A 25,616-nucleotide genomic window follows, 5' to 3' on the forward strand; every position below is an offset into this window, starting at 1 on the left:
AAACCATTTTAACATATGTAGTTATAACATGCAGGGTGGATGAAACCATTGGAATTTGTGAAGAATAGTTGAAGTTTTTGCTTTGAATCTCAGTTGTATGTAAAGAAAGATTAAAGCCGTATTAGAAATATTGGGGGAATTGTGTTAATTACTGAATCTTATGCATATTTTCCATTTCAGTACAAATAGTGATGGTTAAACTGGTGCAAAACACTCCTGGAAGGTGATAAATGGGGGCTAGAACATAACCGAAGTTGAGTTTATTGTCATATGCACAAGTGTATTTATGCACAGGTGCAATGAAAAACATAGTTGCAACAGCATGCCAGGCACATAGCATTCACAAGAAAAACACGTTAAACAAAAGACAAGTAAGCTTTAGTGGAGAGGCCAATTTTTCAGAGTGGCTGTGTTTGAGCTGTAAATACAGTATTTGAGTAAAAGTGCTGAGGCTTTGGTTCGTGAGGCTGTGGTGAGAGGAGGCTGAGCAGGTCAGGTTTTCCTTAGAATTACGCTTCCTATTAGAGTAGCTGAGATGGCAGTTTGGGCAGTGACATGCTCCTGCTGCAAGATGGGAACTCAGGGATACTGCGAGTGTCCCTGATGACTTCACCTGTAGGAAATACACCCAGCTGCAGCTCCTTTTGAGGGAGCAGATGGATTTACATTGACCATGGAACAGTGAATCAGAGGAACGTCTGTGCCAATCCAAACTAATCCCGTCTGTCTGCTTGTGTTCTATATCCCTCCATTCATTGCCTGTTCATGTTCATATCTAAATGCCTCTTAAACATTGCTTATGTATCTGCTTCCACTATTTCCCCAAGCAGTGAGTTCCACAACTCTTTGTGTAAAAATAAATCTCATAAATCTCCTTTAAACTTTCCCCCTCTCACCTTAAAGCTGTGCCCCCTAATATTTGACATTGTCACCCTGGCAGAAAGATTCTGGCTGTCTACCCTATCTATGTCTCTCATAATTTTATAAACCTCTATCAGGTTGCCCCTCAGCCTCCGATGCTCCGGAGAAAACAATCCCTCTCCTTATAGTTAATAGTCTCTAATCCAGGCAAGATCCTACTGAACCTCTTCTGCATCCTCTCCAAAGCTTCCACCTTTTCCCTCTGGCAGCTCATTCCATATATGGACCACCCTCAGGACGGTCCATATATGGAAAGAGCCACCAGAGGAAGTGGTTGAGGCAGATATATTAACAACATTTAAAAAGTGTTTGGAACTCTTCTTCAAAGGGTAGAATATTTTTAAGATAGTTGTAGATTGACTCTTGATAAGTGAGGGAGTGTTTTCAGTGCTTAACTAATTTAGGGGCACCCTGAAGTATTTTTCAGAGAATATCACAAACCTTACTGTTGTCTTCTGCATGCTGCACAATTTGACCAACATGAGGGTTTAGTTTTTGCCTGAAGACTTCCAGCAGGAGGAAGAGGAAGGGGCAGAGATGGGGTATGAGGGCAGACAGTGATGAAGAGAGGTCCAGTATGGATGAAAGGCCAGGTCACATTCCACAACTCAGAAATTTCCTCGAGTAAAAATCCAGAGTTAGATAATAACTTGGTAATGAGGGCTCACATTGCAACTGCAAAGCTTTGGAATATTACTGGACTGTTGACTTTGAGACAGTCTTCCCCCACATAAGTTACAGAAAACTGAGTCCAAATATGGGTCTTTAAATTAGTGGACAACACACTTCACAGTACAATGTATATCCTGACCAATTCCAGCACCCCCCCCCCCATCTCTGCCATTACAAATGCTGACAAGTAAATACTAGCCAAACTCCTTGTCAAATCACCATTGGGAAATTTTCCAAACAGCAGTAATTCCCCTTAAGGTGTCCTTTAGATATACCGTAGACTTTGCTTCATTTATAGTCAGCTCAAATAGCAAACGTCTCTGACCCTATAATCAGTTCATTCCGCCATATTTAAATGGCCTATTCCTTATTGGTGCTAAAATCACTCTCAAATTGTTGAGACTTTGTGGTTTTAAGCAAATTATTAGGGTCTTTGGGATGACAGGAAAATTATCTTTCTGGACAAATTCAAACGTGTTGTACATTTTTTTTGATAATGTCTATAGGTTATGCCACCTGATGGCCCTTAAACACTACACATGGATAACACCATTGCCTTCAGATGTCTTAAAACAATGTACAGAAATGGCAATATTGCAAAAACACCATCAGAGCTGGTGGTTGAGTCTGTCATGTGCATTAATGCAGTGTCCTTCCCTCTTCAATGGAGTCACCTTTCTCAGGTGGAGTTTGGAGTGGGCAGATGAGCATATGGGATCTGTTGTGAGTCTGCAATGATAAATAAGTTGTGAGCGGAGGAAATTGGTAAAAGAAGAATTCAATGTGAACAGAGATGGAACAATGAGGAAAGGAGTATTCAAAGATCAGTTACCTATAAACCTTCATCCAATGTAACGTATCACTTCCCTGGAGCATGGGTTCCTTGATACCTAAACCTGTAATGTCCAGTACTATCTATTTATGAGCTTTGGAAGATGTTAACCTTGGAGTTGTTAACCTCACAACTTATTTGAAGGGGGATGGTGACAGGTCCTATTCACCTTATCTACAAGACCAAGTGAAAAGTGATTCAGTATATAAGGGGATGTGGTAAAATTGCTCTGTGTATGTGTTTACTAAATGGAATTTGAAAGTTGTGGCATTAATCTTGATCAAACGTGATCCCAGATCTGTGGGGACTCACTCTGGGGGGACTGATTTCTCTGAGTGTCTCTGCTCACTGCTGCTTCATTTCAGCACAGGGTGGCTTCCGAGAGTAAAAGATGGTCCTGTGCTTCTCCTCCTTTTCCATCAAGTTACTGAGCTCAGTGTCAGTGAATCTGGCTGATCACTGACCTCCCAGCTGAGGATCCATTTCTGTCATTTCAACACAAAGCTTCAGCGATCAGGTCACCTTCAAGGGCTGAACCTTGACATCAATTAGCACATGATCAGTTCTACAGGTTGTCAGCAAATATTGAACACAGTAATAGAGGAAATAATGTCTTATATGTTTAATGCATGCACAAAAGGAGCAAAATCCAAAAATAGCAGAGGAAGAAAGAGGGCGAGTCCACCATACAGCTGCTCATGTATTGCAGAACAACTGTAGCCTGTGAGTTTGAGCCCAGACATGCAATGACACAGCAGTGACCACATTTCCAGTGGAATAAAGCCAAACAAAACATAAACTAATTACTTATATGACACTGGAGGAAATTGTATTTTGTCCATTTCCCTTCACAGATGCTGCCTGACCTGCTGAGTTTGGTTTTTTGAATCATCTGTCTCTACTATCCATCTAAACCACACACAATCTTGATATCTCTACCAATTAATCACATGGAGTCATAGACTTGTACAGCACAGAAACAGGCCCTTGAGCCCACCACATTCATGCCAACTTTCAATCCTAATCCCTTATGCCTGCATTGATCCGTAGCCTTCAATGCATTGGCAATTCACATATTGCTCGAGATATTTCTTAAATGTTGGCAGAGTACCTTCTTCCACCACCCACTCAGGCAGTGCATTCCAGATTCCAACTACCCTCTGTGTGAAAAAAAATCTTCCCCAGATCCCCTCTTAAACCTCTTGCCAATTAACCTGAATCTGTGCCCTCTAATTTTAGAAGTTCCACTGTGAGGAAAAATCTTCCTACTATCTACGCTATCCATTCCTCTTGAAGTTTCGTATACCTCTATCAGGTCACCCCCCCCCACTCCTCAGATTCCTCCACTCCAAAGAAAACAAAGCTGTCTAGTCCCTCCTCATAACTAAAGTGCACCAACCCAGGAAACGTCCTGAATCTCCTCTGCACATCTCCAGTGCAATCATGTCCGTCCTATGGTGTAGCAACCAGAACAGCACACACCACTCCAGCTGTGTGTAACCAATATTTTGTAAAGTTGAACCTGTTGATGAAGGTAAATATCCAGTATCCCTTCACCATCTTATCTCCCTGTGCTGCCACCTTCAGGGATCCTTGGATTTGTACACCAAGGTTGTTCTCTTCCTTAATATCCCTTCGGCTCTACCAGTCATTCTCAAAATCCTAGCTTCCCCAGATGCATCATCTCACACTTAGCAGGATTAAGTTCCATCTGCCATTATTCTGCCATTTTATCAACTGACGGATATCAACCAGCAGCCTCAGGCTATCTTACTCACCAACAACACCAACAATTTTCTGACATCCTTTTCACTAATTATACCTCTTGTTAATGTTAATGTGTATAACAAGCAGTTAATATCCCGGCACCACTCCCTGTTGTACACCCCTGGTTACAGACTTTCAATCACAAAAGCAGCCCTCCACCATCACCCTCTGCCACATGTTACCAAGCCAATTCAGGATACAATTTGCCAACTTGTCTTGGACTCTATGGGCTCTAACCTTCTGGACTAGTTTCCCATCTGCTACCTGGTCAAAGGCCTTAATGAAGTAAGGCCAAAACTGCCCTCATTAATACATTTTGTTACCTCTTTCAAAAATTCATTCAAGTTCGTAAGACATGATCTCCCATGCACAAAGCCATGCTATCTTGTATCTTATAACTACCTCTAATCGACCCCGGTCTTTCGAGATGTACATATATCTCATCCCTCAGAATCCTTTCCAGTAACTTACCTACCACAGACATAGGACTTACTGGCCTATGGTTCCCAGGATTTTCTTTGCCGTCCTTCTTAAATAAAGGCACAAGATTTACTAGCCTCCAGTCTATCGGCACCTCACCCGTGGCTAACGATGATGCAAGTATCTCAACCAGGGCTGCCGCAGTTTCTTCACTAGTCTCCCACAGTGTTCTTGGATATACCTGGTCAGGCCCTGGGGATTTGTCTCCCATCCTACCTCTTAAGACATCCAGCACCTCCTCTCCTGTAATGCGGACTATCCCCAAGACATTCCCATTTACTTTTCCTAGTTTTGAAGTCTTCGTTTCTTTCCCCACAGTAAAATCAGAGAAGAAATATTCATTAAGGACCTTGCCCATCTCCTGTGGCCCTATTCTCTCTCTAGTTACTCTTTTTCCCTTAATATACTTATAACGTCTCTATGGATTCTCCTTAATTTTCTCTGCCAAAGCTATCTCATTCCCCCTTCTTGCCCTCCTGATTTCCTTCTTGAGTATACTCCTGCATCCCCTATACTCCTGCGGGGATTCGTTTGATCCCAGCTGCCTGTACCAAACCCATACCTCCTTTTTCCTGGCCAGAGCCTCAATATCTCTCATCGTCCAGGGTTCCCTACTCCTACCGGCCTTGTCCTTCACTCTAACAGGAACATGCAGATCTTGAGCTCTCACTGTCTCACCTTTAAAAGCCTCCCACTTACTGGATGTCCCTGTGTGTGCTGTGTCTCAGAGAAATCCCATCAATCCTATTCTGTGGCCTATTTCCCTGCAACCTATTCTCTCAATCATGTTCTCTGATTCTCCCATCAGTCACCTACAGGAGGCATAATTTACAGAAGCGAATTAATCTAACAGCAGGCATGTCTTTGGATGTGGGAGGAAATCAGAGCACCTGAGAGAAATACCACGGTCACAGGGAAAATAAGTAAACAGCACACTGTATTTCTCACCGATTAGTTACTGACACTTGTCACCAGTTTTGCTCCTTCCGGTAGCCATTCATTATTATATTTATAATTACAATTGAACAGCTTGAAGCGTACGCTTCAATAGCGTAAGACTTTTGATACACTAAATTTGTTGTTGTTGTGATATTTGTCATGTTACCAATGTTATAAAGTTCTTGGCACAATCTTGGTATCATCAGCAGATTTTATGTACCTCCCTACTGTAATTTCTGGGTACATTCTTCACATCATTATTGGAATCAAAGGCAAACTCATTTTCTCATGAAAAGTACACTTGCAAACTGATTATTTTCAACAGAGGTGAAAATTCAGCAGTGATGTTATTTCACGTACTGATAGTGCACTATCAGTTTCTTCTGAATTTTGTAAACATTCTTTTGATCAACATTATGAAATGTGCACTGATAATTGGTAATTGGTTTATTATTATCACATGTACTGAGATATAGTGAAAAGTTTTGTTTTGCATGCCATCCAGACAGATCATTCCAAACATAAGTACATTGTGGTAGTACAAAGGGAAAAGCAATAACAGAATGCAGAATATAGCGTTATAGTTATAGAAAAAGTGCAGTGCAGGTAGACAAATAAGATACAAGGGCCATGACAAGGTAGACTAAGAGATCAAGACTTCATCTTTAATGTACAAGAGGTATGTTCAAGAGTCTAATAAGAGTGGGAAAGAAGCTGTCCTTGAGCCTGGTGGTATATGTTTTATTAAGCCAGGGATATGGGAGTGAAAAGGTATTTGGTGTGCTTGTCTTCATTGGCCAAGACATTGAGTATAGGAGTTGGGATGTCATGTTGCAGTTGTATGAAACTTTGGGTACACCGCACTTGTTTTCAGTCCTGGCTGCCACACAACAGGAAGGATGTGGTAGCAACAGAGGGAGTGCAGAAAGATTCACCAGGATGTTGTCAAGAATGGAGGGCTGTAGTAGAGACCGGTAGACTGTTCTCACTGGAATGTTGGAGGCTGAGGGGTGTCTGCATAGAGGTTTGTAAAATTATGAGGGGCATAGATAGGGTCTTTTTCCCAGGGCAGGGAAGTCCAGCAGCGATCACTGTGGTCATCCTTCTCTCAAACAAATGTTGAGGGGGAATAGCCTTTCAGGGGAAAGCAGCAGTATCCAAGTTTGTGGCATCACAAGTTGGGTCTGCTGCACAACAAGGAAATAAAAAGCTGTGGAGAGCTATACTGATAGGGGACTTGATTGGAGGAGGAGCAGGCAGACATTTCTATGGCTGCTAAGAAGACTCATGAGTGGTATGTTACCTCCCTAGTGCCAGGGTTAGGGATGTCTCAGGGCAGCTGTAGGACATGCTGTAGGAGGAGGTGAATAGCCAGTGGATGTGGTACATGTCGGTACGAATGACATAGGTTGAGAAGGGGATAAGGTCCTGCAACATGAATTTAGGGAGTTAGGTCACAGATTAAAGAGCATTATCTCTAAGGTTGCAATCTCTGGATTACTTCCAGTGATATTGTACAATCACTGAGACAGCTTGTAGATAGTTCAACAAGAGGAGGGGTCATACTGGGCCTGGTATTGAGAAATGAGCCTGCAGGGTACTGACCTTTTAGTGGGAGACGATTTAGGGAAGAGTGACGACAACTCCCTAGTTTTGAAGATAGGTGTAGATAAGGGTAAGTACGGACTTTGCGGGAGAGTATTAAATTGGAGCAGGGCAAATTACAAGACTATTAGGCAGGAACTAGGGAAGGTTGTGAATAGCTGTTTTTGGGCAAGTCCTCATTTGGCATGTGGAGGGTGTTTAAAGACCAACTGCACAGAGTACAGGATGGGTATGTTTCAGAAAGAAGGAAGGGCAGGGACGGCAAGGTAAGGGAACCTTGGATGTTGAGTGAGGTGGTGAATTTAGTCAAGAAGAAAAAAGGAAACACAGATAAGGTTTAGGAAGCTAAAATCAAACAGAGCCTTTGAGGATTATAAAGAAGCTAGAAAAGAACTCAAGAAGAGAATTAGCAAGGGCCATGAAAAGCCCTTGGCATGTAGGATTAAAGAGAATCCTAAGGCATTCTATTCACACATCAAGGGCAAGAGGATAACTAGGGAGAGTGTAGTACCACTCAAGGATAAAGGAGGGAGCACGTGCTCGCAGCTGGAGGATGCAGGAGAGGTTCTGCATGAGTTCTTTGCATCGGTATTTACTAAGGAGGATGTGGAGGATAGTGAGATCGTGTGGAGCGTGCTAATATGCTAGGGCATTTTGAGATAAAGAGGTGGTGTTAGGTCTCTTCAAGAACGTCGAGGTGGATAAATCCCTAGGGTCTGTTGGGATATACCCCAGGTTATTGAGAGAGGCAAGAGATGAGATTGTTGGGGCCTTGACCAAGATCTGCATGTCCTCTCTAGCAACAAGCAAGGTCCCAGAGACTGGCGAATAGCTAATGTAGTTCAATTATTCAAGAAGGGAAATAGGGATAATCCTGGAAACTATAGACCGGTAAGTCTCAAGTCAGTGGTAGGGAAGCTATTGGAGAGGATTCTTGGGAATAGGATTTATGAGCATTTTGAAAACTATGGCCTAATTAGGGACAGTCAGCATGGCTTTGTGCGGGGCAATTCGTGCCTTACTAACTTGACTTCTTTTTTTGAGGACGTGACCAAGGTGATTGATGAAGGTAGAGCTGTAGATGTTGTCTGCATGGATAAGGTGTTTGACAAGGTCCCTCATGGTAGGCTCATCCAGAAGATTAAGGTTCATGGGATCCACAGTAACTTGACCGTTTGGATTCAGAATTGTCTTGCCCATAGAAGACAGAAGGTAATGGTGGATGAGACTTATTCTGGGTGGAGGTCCATGACTAGTGGTGTTCCACGGGGATCCAAATTGGGACCTCTGCTGTTTGGGATGTAAATGACCTGGATGAAAACATGGATGAGTGGGTTAGAAAGTTCACAGACGATACAAAGATTGGTGGTGTTGTAGACAGTGTAGAATATTGCCAAAGGATACAGCAGGATATAGATCAGTTGCAGATATGGGCGGAGAACTAGCAGATGGAGTTTAATCCAGCCAAGTGTGAGGTGTTGCACTTTTGGAGGTCAAATGTAAAAGGGACAGTACACAGTTAATGGCACGACCCTTAACAGTGTTGATGTACAGAGGGATCTTGTGGTCCATAACTCCCTGAAAGTGGCTGCAAAAGTTGATAGGGTGGTAAAGAAGGGTGTATGGCAAGCTTGCCTTTATTAGTTGAGGCATTGAGTTCAAGAGTCGGCATTGAGTTCAGGAGTCGGCATTGAGTTCAGGAGTCGGGAAGTTATGTTGCAACTTTATAAAACTCTGGTTAGGCCACATCTGGAGTACTGCATTCAGTTCTGGTCACACCATTATAGGAAGGATGTGGTGACTTTGGAGAGGGTGCAGAATTTTTTTAAATTAAATTTTTTTTAATTTTATTTACAGCGTGGTAACAGGCCCTTCCGGCCCAACAAGTCTGCGCTGCCCATTTTAAACCCAAATCAACCTACCTGTATGTCTTTGGAATGTGGGAGGAAACCGGAGCACCCGGAGGAAACCCACACAGACACGGGAGAACATACAAACTCCTTACAGACAGCGACGGGAATCGAACCCCAATCGCTGGCGCTGTGATAGCGTCGTGCTAACCGCTACCCTACCGTGCCGCCCCTTGGTTTACCAGGATGCTGCCTGGATTAGAGGGCATGTGCTATGAGGAGAGGTTGGACAAACTTGGCTTGTTTTCTCTGGAGTAGCAGAGGTTGAGGGGAGACCTGATAGAAGTTTATAAGATAAATGAAAGACATAGAGTAGGCAGCCAGTACCTTTTTCCCAGGTTGAAATGCAGAGGGTATCTATTCGAGGTGAGAGGGGATAAGTTCAAAGGAGATGTGCAGTGCAAGAATTTTTACACAGAGACTGGTGGGTGCCTGGAATGCACTGCCAGGGATGTGGTGGAGGCAAGTATGATAGTGTTCAAGATGCTCTTAGATGGACACATAAATGAGCAGAGAATGGAGGATATGGACATTGTGTAGGCACAACGAATTAGTTTAGCTAAGCATTTAATTACTTGTTTAATTATCAGCACAGCATGAATTTCCTGTGCTGTACTGTTGTATGTTCTATGTAAGGTTGAAAGCAGAACGGGTTTTGCAACTCAGCATTCAGGTTTCAGGCACATTAAGATGGGTGGGGAGGTATAAAAGGAGTGCACATTGCACTATTGATCAAGGAGACCATCACTGCAATAATGAGGGAGGATGTCTTAATAGGCTCTACAAATGAGACCATATAGGTAAAGTATGAGAATAATAAAAGGGTTGGCCATCAAGTTGTTGTAACAGGCCTTCCAACAGTTAGTGGGACATAGAAGAACAGAAATTTAGGCATAACACAGAACTGTAAGAGAAATAAGGTTGTAAGGAGAGAAGGGAGAGGATTTCAACTTTCCCAGTAACAACTGGAAATGCCTCAGTGTGAAAGGGGTGAATTTTCTGAAGTGCATCCCGAAAGCTTTCTGTGCCAGTACATAGATAGTCCTACTGGGGATGGGGCAGCGTTAGACCTAATCTTGGGTAATAAAGCTGAATAAATATATAAAATGTCAGTGGATGAACTGTTTGAGGAAAGTGAACATAACTCGGTAAGTTTGAAAATAGTTCTGTGAAGAGTTGAGGAGATGCTGTAAATTAAGTGTCTGAATGGGGGGAAGGTTGATTTCAATATCATTAGACGAGACCTGGCAAATGTAGACTGGGAGCAGCTACTTGCAGGTAAATCTATGTTTAGGATGTGCTAATCTTAAAAATGTGAGAGTTCAGGGCCAATATGGAGGTGCATAGACCATGTGCAGGCAGATGGCATTTGTTTAAATTGGTATCATGGTCGACACAGACACAGCCTATTCCAGTGCTGTACTGTTCTATGTTTAATGTAACACGTTTCCACAAGAATGAAGGGTAAGAACAGCAAGTCCAGGGATCCCTGGATATCGAGGATTTGATGAAGAATCTTAAATCTTCAAACAAGGAAGTGTGTGGAAGGTATAGAGCACTGGAAACAGGGGAAGCCCTTCAGGAGTGCATAAAGTGTAGAGAGGTGCATTAGAAAGAAATTAGGAGGGCAGAAAAGAGCCATAAAATATCACTGGCAGGCAAGGTTAAGGAAAATCCCAAGACATTTTATGTATATTAGGAGAAAGAGTGTATCCAGGGAAAGAGCGGGGCCAGAGAGACAATATGAACCAGAGGGACAATCTGTGCATTGACCTAGAGAGCATGAGGTGAGGTTGATGATTTCACTTGGGGCAGTGAAATTCTAGAACGTGTTAAGCTTAAAAAGGAGGTATTAGGTGTCTTGGTGAGCATATAGACAGGACCATTTCATCCCAAAGAACAAGAAGCATTCTAAAGGGAGGATGAGGCAACCGAGGCTAACAAGGGAAGTCAAAGACAACAAAAAAAGCAAAAGAGAGGGCATACAATACTGCAAAAACTAGCAGGAAGCTGGAGGATTGGGAAGCTTTTAAAAACCAACAGAAGGCAACTAAAAAAGCAGTAAGGGGAGAAAAGATGAAATATGAAGCTAATGAAATAAAAGAGGATACCAAAAGTTTTTTCAGGTATGTAAAGAGTAAAAGAGAGGCAAAGGTGGACATTGGACCGCTGGAAAGTGACACTGGAGAAGTAGTAATGGGGAACAGAGAAATGGCGGATGAACTGAATAAGTATTTTGCGTCAGTCTTCACTATGAAAGACACCAGCAATATGCCAGAAATTCAAGAGAGTTGGGGGACAGAAGTGTAGTTGCTATTACTAAGGAGAAGGTGGTAGGGAAGCTGAAAGGACTGAAGGTGGATAAGTCACCTGGACCAGACAGATTACACCCCAGGGATCTGAAAGAGGTGGCTGAAGAGATTTGGAGGCATTAGTAGTGATCTTTCAAGAATCACTAGGGTCAGGAATCGTTCCAGAGGACGGGAAAATCGCTAATGTCACTCCACTCTTTCAGAAGGGAGGGAGACAAAAGATAGGAAATTATAGGCCAGTTAGCCTGATTTCAATGGTTGGTAAGGTTTTAGAGTCCATTTATTAAGGATGAGATTTCGGGGTACTTGGAAGCCCATGATAATATAGGCCAAAGTCAGCATGGTTTCCTTAAGGGAAGATCTTGCCTGACAAATCTGTTGGAATTCTTTGAGGAAGTAACAGGCAGGATAGACAAAGTCAGTGGATGTTGTTTACTTGGATTTTCAGAAGGCCTTTGACAAAATGCTGCACATGAGGCTGCCAAACAAAATAGGAGCCCATGGTATTACAGGAAAGGTACTAGTATGGATAGAAGATTGGCTGACTGGCAGAAGGCAAGGAGTGGGAATAAAGGGGGCCTTTTCTAGTTGGCTGTTGGTGACTAATCGTGTTCCCCAGGGGTCAGTGTTGGGTCAGCTACTTTTCACGTTATATGTTAATGATCTAAATGATGGAATTGATGGCTTTGTGGCCAAGTTTGCAGATAATACAAAGATAGGTGGAGGGGCAGGTAGTGTTGAAGAAGAAGGGAGTTTGCAGAAGGACTTGGATAGAATGGGCAAAGAAGTGGCAGATGGAATACAGCGTAGGGAACTGGATGGTCATGCACTTTGGTTGAAGGAATAAAGGCGTAGACTATTTTCTAAATGGGGAGAGAATTCAGAAATCTGAGATGCAGAGGGAATTGGGAGTCCTAGTGCAGGATTCCCTAAAGGTTAACTTGCAGGCTGAATTGGTAGTAAAGAAGGCAAGTGTAAAGACTAAAATGTAAAAGCTGGGCCTTTATAAGGCATTGGTCAGACCAAATTTGGAGTATTGTGAGCAGTTTTGGGCCCCATATCCAAATAAGGATGTGCTGGTATTGGAGAAGGTCCAGAGGATGTTTACGGGAATGAAAGGGTTAACATATTAGGCGCGTTTGATTGCCCTGGGCCTGTACTTGCTGGAGTTTAGAAGGATGAGGGGGGATCTCATTGAAACCAACCAGATATTGAAAGGCCTGGATAGAGTGGACGTGGAGAGGATGTTTCCAGTAGTGGGAGAGTCTAGGACCAGAGGGCACAGCCTCAGAATAAAAGGACATCCCTTTAGAACAGAGATGAGGAGGAATTTATTTAGCCAGAGGGTGGTGAATCTGTGGAATTCATTGCCACAGACGGCTGTGGAGGCCAAGTCATTGGGTGTATTTAAAGCGGAGGTTGATAGGTTCTTGATTAGCAAGGGCATAAAAGGTTACCGGGAGAAGAGCAGGAGAATGGGGTTGAGAGGGAAAAATAAATCAGCCATGATCAAATGGCAGAGCAGCCTCGATGGGCCAAATGGCCTAATTCTGCTCCTATGTCTTATATAAGTGGACAGATCCCAAAGACCTGATGAGGTGGCTGCTCTGGGAGGCAAAGGCAGAAATTGTTTTGTCCCTGACACAGAGATTTAAATCTTGAATGACTACAAATGAGATGACAGATAACTGGAAGACAGCAAATGCGGTACCTCTGTTCAAGAAGAGCAGCAGAGATAAGCCAGATAATTATAGACCAGTTAGTCAAATGTCAGTGGTTGGGAAATTATTGGAAAAGATTCTGAGCAACAGGATTAATCTATGCTTGGAAAGGTGATAATACCACGGATTTGTTGGTGAATAATTCCATCTGACTAATTGAGATTTTGAAGAGGTAACCATATAGATTGATGAGGGCAGTGCAGTTAATGTGGTTTGCATGGGCTTGAGTCGGGAGGGCTACATCTGCACCCGGTGTGTCGAGCTGCAGCTCCTGAGGGACCACGTTAGAGAACTGGAGATGCAGCTCGATGACGTTCGTCTGATCAGGGAGAATGAGGAGATGATACAGAGGAGTTATAGGCAGGTGGTCACGCCGGGACCATCGGAATCAGGCAATTGGATCACAGTCAGGAGGGGGAAGGGGAAGAGTCAGATACTAGAGAGTACTCCTGTGGCTGTACCCCTTGACAATAAGTACTCCTGCTTGAATACTGTTGGGGGAGACAGCCTACCTGGGGGAAGCAACAGTGGCAGTGTCTCTGGCACAGAGCCCGGCCCTGTTCCTCAGATGGGTAGGGAAGGAGTGAGGAAGGCACTAGTGATAGGGAACTCTATAGATAGGTGGGCAGACAAGCGACTCTGTGGACCCAGGAAAGAAACTCGGAAGGTAGTTTGCCTCCCAGGTGCCAGGGTCCGGTATGTTTCAGATCGCGTCCAAGATATCCTGAAGGGGGAGGGAGAACAGCCAGAGGTCGTGGTACATATTGGTACCAACGACATAGGTAGGGAAAGGAATGAGGTTCTGAAAAGAGACTATAGAAAATTAGGAAGGAAGTTGAGAAGCAGGACCTCAAAGGTAGTAATTTCCGGATTACTGCCTGTGCTAAGCGACAGTGGGTATAGGAACAGAATGAGGAGGAGGTTAAATGCGTGGTTGAGGGATTGGAGTAAGGAGCAGGGATTCAGTTTTCTGGATCATTGGGGCCTCTTTTGGGGCAGGTATGACCTTTTCAAAGAGGACGGGTTGCACTTGAATCCCAGGAGGACCAGCATACTGGCAGGGAGGTTTGCTAAGGCTACTTGGGAAAGTTTAAACTAGAATTGTTGGGGGATGGGATCCGTACTGGAGAGGCTGGGGAAGAGGTGTTTGGCTCTCAAATAGAGGAGGCTAGAAGTAAGTACCATAGGCAGGTGATAGAGAAGTGTCTATTTTAACGCAAGGAGTGTTATGAACAAGGCGGATGAGCTTAGAGCTTGGATCAATACTTGGAGCTATGATGTGGTGGCCATTACGGAGACTTGGGTGGCTCCGGGGCTGGAATGGTTGATTCAAGTGCTGGGTTTTAGATGTTTCAGGAAGGACAGGGAGGGAGGCAAGAGAGTTGAGGGAGTGGCACTGTTGATCAGAGATAGTGTCACGGCTGCGGAAAAGGCAGACGTTGTGGAGGGATTGTCTACGGAGTCTCTGTGGGTGGAGGTTAGGAACAGGAAGGGGTCGATAACTTTGCTGGGTGTTTTTTATAGGCCTCCCAATAGTGAGAGGGTTATTGAGGAGCAGATAGTGAAACAGATCCTAGAAAGGTGTGAGAGTAACAGAGTTGTTGTGATGGGGGATTTCCCAAACATCGATTGGCATCTCCAGACAGTGAGGGGTTTAGATGGGGTGGAGTTTGTTAGGTGTGTTCAGGAAGGGTTCTTGACACATTATGTAGATAGACCTACAAGAGGAGAGGCTGTGCTTGATTTGATATTGGGAAATGAACCTGGTCAGGTGTCAGATCTCTCAGTGGGTGAACATTTTGGTGATAGTGATCATAATTCTATCTCCTTCACGTTAGCACTGGAGAGGGATAGGAACAGACAGACTAGAAAGGTGTTTACTTGGAGTAAAGGGAATTATGAGGCTCTCAGGCAGGAAACTGGAAGATTAAATTGGGAACAGATGTTCTCCAGGAAAAGTACGGAAGATATGTGGCAAATATTCAGGGGATATTTGTGTGGAGCTCTGCATAAACATGTTCCGATGAGACAGGGGAGTCATGATAGGATACAGGAACCGTGGTGTACGAAGGCTATAATAAATCTAGTCAAAAGAAAAAGAAACACATACAAAAGGTACAGAGAGCTAGGTAATGTTAGAGATCTGGAGGAGTACAAGGCTAAAAGGAAGGAAGTTAAGCAAGAGATTAGGAGAGCCAGAAGGGGACATGAGAAGGCCTTGGCGGGCAGGATTAAGGAAAACCCCAAGGCGTTCTACAAGTATGTGAAGAGTAAGAGGATGAGATACGAAAGGATAGGGCCTGTCAAGTGCAGCAGTGGGAAAGTGTGTATGGATCCAGAAGAAATAGCGGAGGTACTTAATGAACACTTTACGTCAGTATTCATCACGGATAAAGATCTGGGGGATTGTAGTGGGGACTTGCAGCAGCCTGAAAAGCTTGAGCATGTAGATATTAGAAAAGAGGAGGTGCTGGAACTTTTGGAAAGCATCAAGTTGGATAAGTCGCTGGGGCCGGATGGGATGTACCCCAGGTTGCTGTGGGAGGCGAGGGAGGAGATTGTGGAGCCTCTGATGATGATCTTTGCGTCGTCGATGGAGACGGGAGAGGTTCCGGAAGATTGGAGGGTTGCAGATGTTGTTCCCTTATTCAAGAAAGGGAGCAGGGATAGCCCAGGAAATTATAGACCAGTGAGTCTTACCTCAGTGGTTGGTAAGTTGATGGAGAAGATCCTGAGAGGCAGGATTTATGAACATTTGGAGAGGTATAATATGATTAGGAATGGTCAGCATGGCTTTGTCAAGAGCAGGTCCTGTCTTACAAGCCTGATGGAATTATCGATGAAGGGAGAGCAGTAGAAGTAGTGTATATGGATTTCAGCAAGGCATTTGATAAGGTACCCCATGCGAGGCTTATGGAGAAGGTGAGGAGACATGGGATCCAAGGGGACATTGCAGTGTGGATCCAGAACTGGCTGGCCCACAGAAGGCAAAGAGTGGTTGTTGAAGGGTTATATTCTGAGTGGAGGTCTGTGACCAGTGGTGTACCTCAGGGATCTGTACTGGGACCCTTACTCTGTGATTTTTATAAATGACCTGGATGAGGAAGTGGAGGGGTGGGTTAGTAAGTTTACGGATGACACGAAGGTTGGGGGTGTTGTGGATAGTTTGGAGGGCTGTCGCAGAGGGACATAGATAGGGTGCAGAGTTGGGCTAAGAAGTGGCAGATGCAGTTCAACCCAGATAAGTGTGAAGTGGTTCATTTTGGTAGGTCAAATATGTTGGCAGAATACAGTATTAATGGTAGGATTCTTGGCGGTGTGGAGGATCAGTAAGATCTTGGGGTCGGAGTCCATAGGACGCTCAAAGCGGCTGCGCAGGTTGACTCTGTGGTTAAGAAGGCATATGGTGTATTGTCCTTCATCAATTGGGGAATTGAACTTCGGAGCCGAGAGGTATTGTTGCAGCTATATAGGCCCTGGTCAGACCCCACTTGGAGTATTGTGCTCAGTTCTGGTCGCCTCACTACAGGAAAGATGTGGAAGCCATAGAGAGGGTGCAGAGGAGATTTACAAGGATGCTGCCTGGAATGCGGAGCATGCCTTATGAAAGCAGGTTGAGTGAACTCGGCCTTTTCTCCTTGGAGAGACAGAGGATGAGGGTGGACCTTTTAGAGGTGTATAAGATGATGAGAGGTATTGATCGGGTAGATAGTTAGAGGCTTTTCCCCAGGGCTGAATTGGTGGCCACAAGAGGACATAGGTTTAAGGTGCTGGGGAGTAGATCTAGAGGAGGTGTCGGGTAAGTTTTTTACTCAGAGAGTGGTGAGTGCGTGGAATGGGCTGCCGGAAACAGTGGTGGAGGCGGATACGATAGGGTCTTTCAAGAGACTGTTAGATAGGTACATGGAGCTGAGTAAAATAGAGGGCTATGGGTAAGCCTAGTATTTTCTAGGTTAGGGACGTGTTCGGCACAACTTTGTGGGCCAAAGGGCCTGAATTGTGCTGTAGTTTTTCTATGTTCTATGTTTGAGTAGGTCCACATGGAAGGCTGGTCCCAAAAGGTAGAACCCGTGGGATCCAAGGCATGTTGACAAAGTGGTTCCAAAATTGGCTTGGTAATAGGAGTCATAGTATGGTGGGTGAAGGCTACTTATGTGGTTGGAAGCTGTAACCAGCAGTGTACTGCAGAGATCAGTGCTAGGACCTTAGCCGTTTGCATATACATTAGTGACTTAGCTGTGAATGCAGGAGATAGAATTAATCATTTTACATATGATACAATAATTGATGGTATTTTGTCAGTGAGAAGAATAATCTTAAACTGCAGAATGATATTGATCAGTTGGGCAGAACAATAGCAAATGGAGTTTAATTGTCATCAGTGTTAGGTGATGCATTTTGGGGTGTCTGGTAAGGGTAGGGCATATATCATGAATGTAAGGCCCTCAGGAGCATTGAAGAATGGAGGAATCTTGGGTGTACAAATCAAAAGGTCTTTGGAGGTAGCAGTGCAGGTAGATGGGATAATGATAATGGCATATGGCCTTCATTAGCAAGAACGTAGAGTATAAGAGCAGGGATGTCTTGGAATAACTTTATAAGATTTTGGTTAGCGCACAGCTGGAATATTGTGTGCACTTTTAATTGATCTCCGCAGGAGTGACATGGTTACACTGAAGAGGGGGTAGAGGAGATTCACTAGGATGCTGCCTGGGAGGAGAGACGAAATAGGCTGAGTTTGTTTACTGAGGAGGCTGAGGGGGACCTGATAGAGATGTACAGAGTTATGAGAGGTATAGATAAGGCAGATATTAAACTTTTTCCCTTGGCAGTGTTCATGCAACACAGAAGCAGCCTTTCCAGTGCACCTCATCCATGCTGACCATGATGCCTATCTACACCAATCACTTTTGCCCGCATGCCTCTACATTTTTCCTATCCATATGCCTTTTTAAATGTTGTAATTGTTTCTGCCTTCACCAGCTCCTGTAGCAGCTCATTCCAGATATACATCGCCCTCTGTGTGGAAAAACTAACCACTCAAATCTCCTTTAAATTTCTCCCGTCTCACTTTAAACCTATGTCCTCTAATTCTAGACTCCCCTAGTCTGGGGGAAAGGACTCTGACTACCTATCCTATCTATGCCCCTCATAATTTTACCTAAACATCGAAAAGGTCACCTCTCAGCTTCCTGCGTTCCAGTGAGAATAAGCTCAGCCTATTCAATCTCTCCTTGTAACTACAGTTCTCCATTCCAGGCAACATTCTGGTCAATCTCTTCTGCACTCTCTCTATTGCTACCACACAAAAACTGTACACAGAACTCCAAATACAGTCTAACCAATGTTTTGTACAACTGCAACATGATGTCCCAACTCTTATGCTCAATCCTGTGAAGGCAAGTATACCAATGCCTTTTCACTACCCTATCCAATTGTGTTGCCACTTTCAGCGAGCTGTGGACTTGCACTCCAAGTCTCTGTCTCTCTGTACAGCACCACTGCTAAGGTCCCTGCCATTTACACTGTATACCCTGCCAGAATTCTCTATGATCTCTGTCATGTGTCTAAGACTAGAGGACCAATGTTTAAAATGAGGAGTGTGAGGTTTAGAGGGGATCTGAGGGTGGTTGCAGTATGGAGTCCACTGCCTGAGAAGGTGGTGGAGTCAGGTACTCTCACAACATTTAAAAGCATCTAGGCAAGCGCTTGATTTGCCAAAGCATTGTAGGCTGGCAAATGGCATTAACATAGATAGGTACCCAGTGGTTGGCATTGAGATGGTGGGCTGAAGGGCCTTTTACTGTGCTGTTTAAGTCTGTTATTGAAGCAGCTCTAGAGCACTAACTTTAACACTTTCAACTCTTCACCATCCCCTGGTAATGCAAACATACTAAACACAGAAAGCAGTTTTGTTGTAAATTGGGATCAGATGGGTTTATAAATTATCACAGAAGTAAACAACTGCATTGGATGCTGAAAGACAAGTTCCTCTAGTATTTTGTGCGTTGCTCCAGATTTCCAGCATCTGCAGTCTCTTTCGTGCCTCCATTTTGCTGCTCCACCGCGAAGGCTCTTCGAGGTATGCCTACCCTGAAGAAGTTTTCCTCCTCTCTTGGACGGGAATTCTGTGAGACCCTCTCCAACTGCTCCCCTTCTGTGATCTCTGCTGCTCTCCAGCTCTTCGACCACGTGCTCACCCAGATTCGCCCGACCTCCTTCCCTTTATTCGATGGTCTGCTGTCCTCTCCTATCAGATTCCATCTTGTTCAACTCTTTTCCTCTTCCACCTATCACCTCCCAACTTCTCACATCATTCTGACATTCCCCCCCCCAGCTACCTACCTTCCCCCTCACTGTATTCACCTATCACCCGCCAGCTCGTGCTCCTCCCTCTCCACCCTCTTTGTTTCCAGTCCTGATGAACGCTCTCGGCCCAAAAAGTCGACTGTTCATTTCCCTCCATAGATGCTGCCTGACCTGCTGAGTTCCTCCAGCATTTTGTGTGTGTTGCTCCAGATTTTCAGACTCTGCAGTCTCTCTTGTGTCTTGAATTCTGCTCCTTGTAAACTTCTGGTTTTATTTTAACTTGTGGGCTTCTTGTACTTCATTTAGAAGATCATTTGAACAAATACTTCAGAACAGAAACTGAAACGTGTGGATCCCATACACAGTCAACAAGTGTTAGTCTAAGGAAATAGATGAGCTCCTACGAGACTACTTTGAGTCAGTAGACTGGTCCAAGGACTCAGCGACCAATTTCAATGAGCATGTCACTGCTGTCACAGATTTCAGAGAAATCAATCCAAGTGTTTCCCAACTGGAAAGCATGGATGAACTGAGAGATCCACTCCCTACTGAACGGTCTGAGATGTCAAGTCAGATGACCCTGACTTATACAAGAAATCTGAGTATGACCTTCGTAGAGTCATCAGGGATGCCAAGAGACAAAACCAGACCAAAATATTCCCAGACCAGTCATCAGTTGTGGTAAGGCTTGTGCTATAACAGGCTACAAAACAAAGCCGGACAGTATTGCTGGCAGCAACGGATCCTTCCCCAATGAGCTATGTACATTTCGAACAGAAGGTCAGTGAAGTGACTGCACCTGCCCCAACAGCCTCTGATGCACCTGTACCCATGGTCACTCGCAGACATCAGATCAGCCTTCCTGAGAGTGAACCCGCAGAAAACGACTGGCCTGGGTGAGTCCTTGGCCCTGTCTTCAGACCCTGTGTGGATCAGCTGGCAGGTGTATTTGCAGACATCTTTAATCTCTCCCCACTCCAATCTGAGGTTCCCACCTGCTTTACGAAAACTACTATCATCACACTGCCAAAGAAAAATAAGTGTCTTAATGAGTGCCGCCTGGTGGCTCTGACATCCATCATCAACTGCAGCCTACCAGACAACCTCAACCCACTGCAATTCGCGTACCGCTGAAAGAGGTCCATGAGCAATGCCTTCTCTCTGGCCTTACACTCAATTCTGGAACAGCTGCATAACAAAGACACCTACATCAGACTTCCTTTTATTAACTATAGTTCTGCCTTCAATAACAAATTCCAAATAAACTCATCTCCAAACTCCTAGGACTTGGCTCGGCACCACATCTGCAACTGGATCCTTAGAGTCATACAGCATGAAAACAGGCCCTTCGGCCCAACTGGTCCATCCCGACCAAGATTCCTGTCTAAGTTAGTCCCATTTACCCACATTTGGCCCAAATCGCTCTAAACCTTTCCTATCCATGTACCTGTCCAAGTATCTTTTAAATGTTGTTCATGTACCTGCCTCAACCATTTCTTCTGGCAGCTTATTCCCTATACTGACCACTCCCTGGTTGAAAAAGTTGCCCCTCAGGTTCCTACTAAATCTCTTCCCTCTCACCTTAAACCTATGCCCTCTAGTTCTCGATTCCCCAACCCTGGGAAACAGACTGTGTGCATTCACCCTATCTATGCTCCTCATAATTTTATACACCATCATAAGATCACCCCTCATTCTCCTACACTCCAATGAAATAAGTACCAACCTGCTCAACCTCTCTCCATAACTCAATGCGTGGAGACCCAGCAACATCCTTGTAAATCTCCTCTGCATTCTTTCTAGCTTAGTGGCATCTTCGTCTACCAGGGTGACCAAAACTGAACACAGTATTCCAAATGGGGCCTCACCAACATCTTGTACAACTGCAACATCCCAACTTCTAAACTCAGTGCCCTGACTGACGAAGGCCTGTGTAACAAGAGCCTTCTTCACCACCCTGACTACTTGTAATGCCACTTTCCGGGAAGCATGTACTTGTACTCTTAGGTCCCTTTGTTCTACAACACTCCCCTAACGTTCACAGTGAAAGTCCTACCCTCATTTGTTTTCCCAAATTGCAACATCTCACACTTAACTGAATTAAACTCCATTTGCCATTCCTTGGCCCACTTACCCAGCTGATCAAGATCCTGCTGTACATCCTGATAACCATCTTCACTGTCAACGACACCACCTATTTTAGTATCATCTGCAAACTTACTAACTATGCCTTGAGTATACTCATCCAAATCATTGATATGGATTGCAAGTAACAATGGGCCCAGCACCAACGTCTGGGGAACACCACTAGTCGTAGGCCTCCAGTCTGAAAAACAAACTTCCACCATTACCCTCTGCTTTCTACCATCAAGCTAATTAAGTATCCAATTAGCTAGCTCTCCCTTTATCCCATGCAATCTAACTTTCCACAGCAGCCTATCATGCAGAACCGTATCAAAGGCCTTGCTGAAGTCCATATAGCCCACATCCACTGCCCTGCCCTCATCAACCTTCTTGGTTAATTCTTCAAAAAACTCAATCTATAATAATCAATATATCAATATATAATCTCCCACACAGAAAACGTGTTTACTATCCCCAATCAACCCCTGTCTTTCCAAATGCTTGTCTAATTTGTCCCTCAGAGTCCCCTGTAGTAACTCACCTACCACAGATGTGAGGCTTACTGGTCTGTCGTTTCCAGCTTTATTCTTTGCAGCCCTTCTTAAATAAAGGCTCAACATTAGCCACCCTCCCCTCTTCCAGCACTTCAACCATCGCTAAAGAAAGTTAAAATCCCCTACTATGACATCCCTATTATTCTTGCAACTCTCCACCACCTCCCTGTATATTTGTTCCTTAATTCCCATTGCCTGTTAGGAGGCCTATAGTACAATCCCAACAAGGTGATCATCCCCTTCATATTTCTCAGCTCTACCCATAAAGCATCATTGGACGATCCCTCAGTAATCTTATCTCAGACTACTGCCGTGACGTTCTCCTTAAAAATCCCCCCTCCTCTCTATCCTCTGCCTCTATTCCACCTAAAGCACTTGTACCCTGGAACATTAAGCTGCCAGTCCTGTCCTTCCCTTTGCCATGTTTCTGCAATGGCTGTAATATCCCAGTCCCTTGTAGCTATCCATGCCCTGAGTTCATCCACCTCACCTTCAGGCCTCTTGCTTTGAAATAAATACAATTTAATCCAACAGTCTTTCCTCGCTCCCTGCCATGCTGCTGCCTGTCTTGTCTACTGACCTGACTTGTCTCAACTTCCAGCCTCCCATCTGCCTCACTTCTGCTTTGGCTCCCACCCCACTGCCAATCTAGCTTAAACCATCCCTAGTAGCACTGGCAAATCTGCCTGCTGGGATATTGCTCCCCCTCCTTTTCAGGTGCAACCCGTCGCTCTTGTACAGGTCACCTCTGTCACAGAAGAGATCCCAATGGTCCACAAATCTGAATCTCGGCCCCCTGCACCAACTCATCAACCACACATTCATCTGCCATATCCTCCTATTCTTACCCTCACAAGCTCATGGCACGGGGAATATTCCAGAGATTAGTACCCTCAAGGTCCTGCTTTTTAATCCCTTTCCTAACTCCCTATATGCGCTCCACAGGACCACATTCCTTCTTCTACCTATGTCATTAATGCACAATGACTTCTGGCTGCTCACCCTTTCTGTGACTCCACCTACACATCCCGCTGCCACGGGAATGCAGCGAACTGCCTGCACTGCACCTACTCTGTAACTGTAACACTATATTCTGCATTCTGTTCTTTTCGTTTTGTTCTACCTCGATGTATTTATGTATGAAATAATATGTCTGGATTGCATGCAAACAAAAACTTTTCACTATATCTCGGTACGTGACAATAATAAACCAATTACCATTGGCAGCAGCCTGTTTTCTTCAAATGATTGTCAGAATAATGAAGGATGCCACCATTTCTTAACCACAGTAGAGCCTAACTCTCCTAATACCACCATGTTTGTGGATGAAGTTTTATGCTTGGTGTTGAAAAGAATAATATTTTTAAATATTTGATAATGATCAAACAACTTAAATCTAGAGAAGTGTCACATGATATGTTGCATTCTTATTAGGTAAACCCTGATTTACAGCATGAAATTATTGATACCACATTGGAGAAGTTTATACCATTGTTTCTCTCCAGATTTGTAACTCCTTGGATATAAAAATGTTTCAAAGTATTAGCAGAGGCTTAATTGCAAGAAAACCACAAGATTTATGTTTGATGCAACTATTCTAAGTTCAAAAGGTTCTGCCTGGTTAAAAACTACCATGTTTACCTTGCAAGACACGAAGTTGATTTGTTAAAATTTTCCATTTCTTCTGCCTTCGTCTTAACTTTTTATTTTTATGGTCTGTTCCTGTTGCTGATAAAAAATATAGTTTTGATTGACACAACACATATATAAAACATAACTTTTTTGTGGTAGGTTTATAGTATGGAGCATGTAGGAAATTTTTTATGTAACCCAGTAAATTGGAAAAGTAATTGTAATTCCAGTAACACTAGCATTATCTATAATATGTCCATTCTGTTGTTCATACCCTAATCCCCCTCCCGCAAGAGGTTCACATTACTCTCTATTCTACCAATCAAAAACTCAGTTTCAAATTATTTTCAACAGTGTGCATGCTTCATTTCAGGATCTACAGCAGTAACTTGTTGAATAATAAATTTTGGTAGCTGTCATTTCCAGTGACAGTTCAGTCTAGCAGTAAGCACTTTGATTTTCGCTGCTTTGACCAAGAGCCAATAATACACAGAGAGTGGTAGGTGCCGGGGTGGGCGAAGTGGTGGAAACAGATACAGTACTGATGTTTAAGAGCATTTAGACAGGCACATGAACAGGCAGGGAATGGAGGGATATTGATCAGGCAGATGGGACTAGCTTGGATTGACATCATGGTCGGCACAAACATTGTGTGCCAAAGGACCTGTTTCTGTGCTGCATTGTTCTCTGTTCTGCTTAATAGCCATTCAGCCATCATTTTGATTACTTTATTTCTGAATTCAAGAAGCCAGAGAAGGCTGTCGCAACCATCCCACTCCAGCAGTGAACGGTGCAGTATTGCTGGGGGCTTCATCCTTTGGATGAGTATTAACCATAGAGCCATAGAACAATACAGCACAATACAGGTCCTTCGGCCCACCATGTTGTGCCGACCTTCAAACCACTCCTAAGACGATGGAACCCCTTCATCCCACATATCCCTCTGTCTTAAATTTCTCCATATGCTTATCTAACAATCTCTTGAAGTTGACCAACGTATCAGCCTCCACCACCACCCCAAGCAGCGCATTCCATGCACCAATCACTCTGGGTGAGAAACCTCCCTCTGACGTCTCCCTTGAACTTCCCCCCCCCATTACCTTAAAGCCATGCCCTCTTGTATTGGTGCCCTGGGAAAGAGGCGCTGGCTGTCCACTCTATTCCTCTGAATATCTTGTATACCTCTATCATGTCTCCCCTCATCCTCCTCCTCTCCATTGAGTAAAGCCCTAGCTCCTTTAGTCTCTCCTCATAATCCATACTCTCTAATCCAGGCAGCATCCTGGTAAATCTCCTCTGCACCCTTTCCAATGCTTCCACATCCTTCCTATAATGTGGCGACCAGAACTGGACACAGTACTCTTAAGTGTGGTCTAACCAGAGTTTTGTAAAGCTGCATCATTACTTCGCGGCTCTTAAACTCTATCCCACGACTTATGAAAGCTAACTTCCCATAAGCTTTCTTAACTATCCTATCCACCTGTGTGGCAACTTCCAGTGATCTGTGGATATGAACCCCCAGATCCCTCTGCTCCTCCACACTGCCCAGAATCCTGCCATTTACCTTGTATTCCACCTTGGAGTTTGTCCTTCCAAAGTCCTCACACTTCTCCGGATTGAACTCCATCTGCCACTTGTCAGCCCAGCTCTGCATCCTATCAATATCCCTTTCTAAGCTTTGACAGCCCTCCACACTATCTACAACACCACCGATCTTTGTGTCATCTGCAAACTTGCTAACCCACCCTTCCACCCCCTCATCTAAGTCATTAATAAATATCATAAAAAGTAGAGGTCCGAGAACCGATCGCTGTGGGACACCACTAGTCACAGCCCTC

At 44.2% G+C, this 25,616-nt stretch overlaps 1 protein-coding gene across 3 annotated transcripts in view; it reads left to right on the top strand.

Moving 5' to 3' along the window:
- The window catches only part of si:dkey-91m11.5 (PH_BCR_vertebrate and RhoGAP_Bcr domain-containing protein), a 362,049-nt gene that overhangs the window by 116,917 nt on the left and 219,516 nt on the right, over positions 1-25,616 (top strand). The window lies entirely within an intron of this gene.

The sequence above is a fragment of the Pristis pectinata genome, chromosome 17 (assembly GCF_009764475.1).
Source record: "Pristis pectinata isolate sPriPec2 chromosome 17, sPriPec2.1.pri, whole genome shotgun sequence".
In the NCBI taxonomy this organism is placed as follows: Eukaryota; Metazoa; Chordata; class Chondrichthyes; order Rhinopristiformes; family Pristidae; genus Pristis; species Pristis pectinata.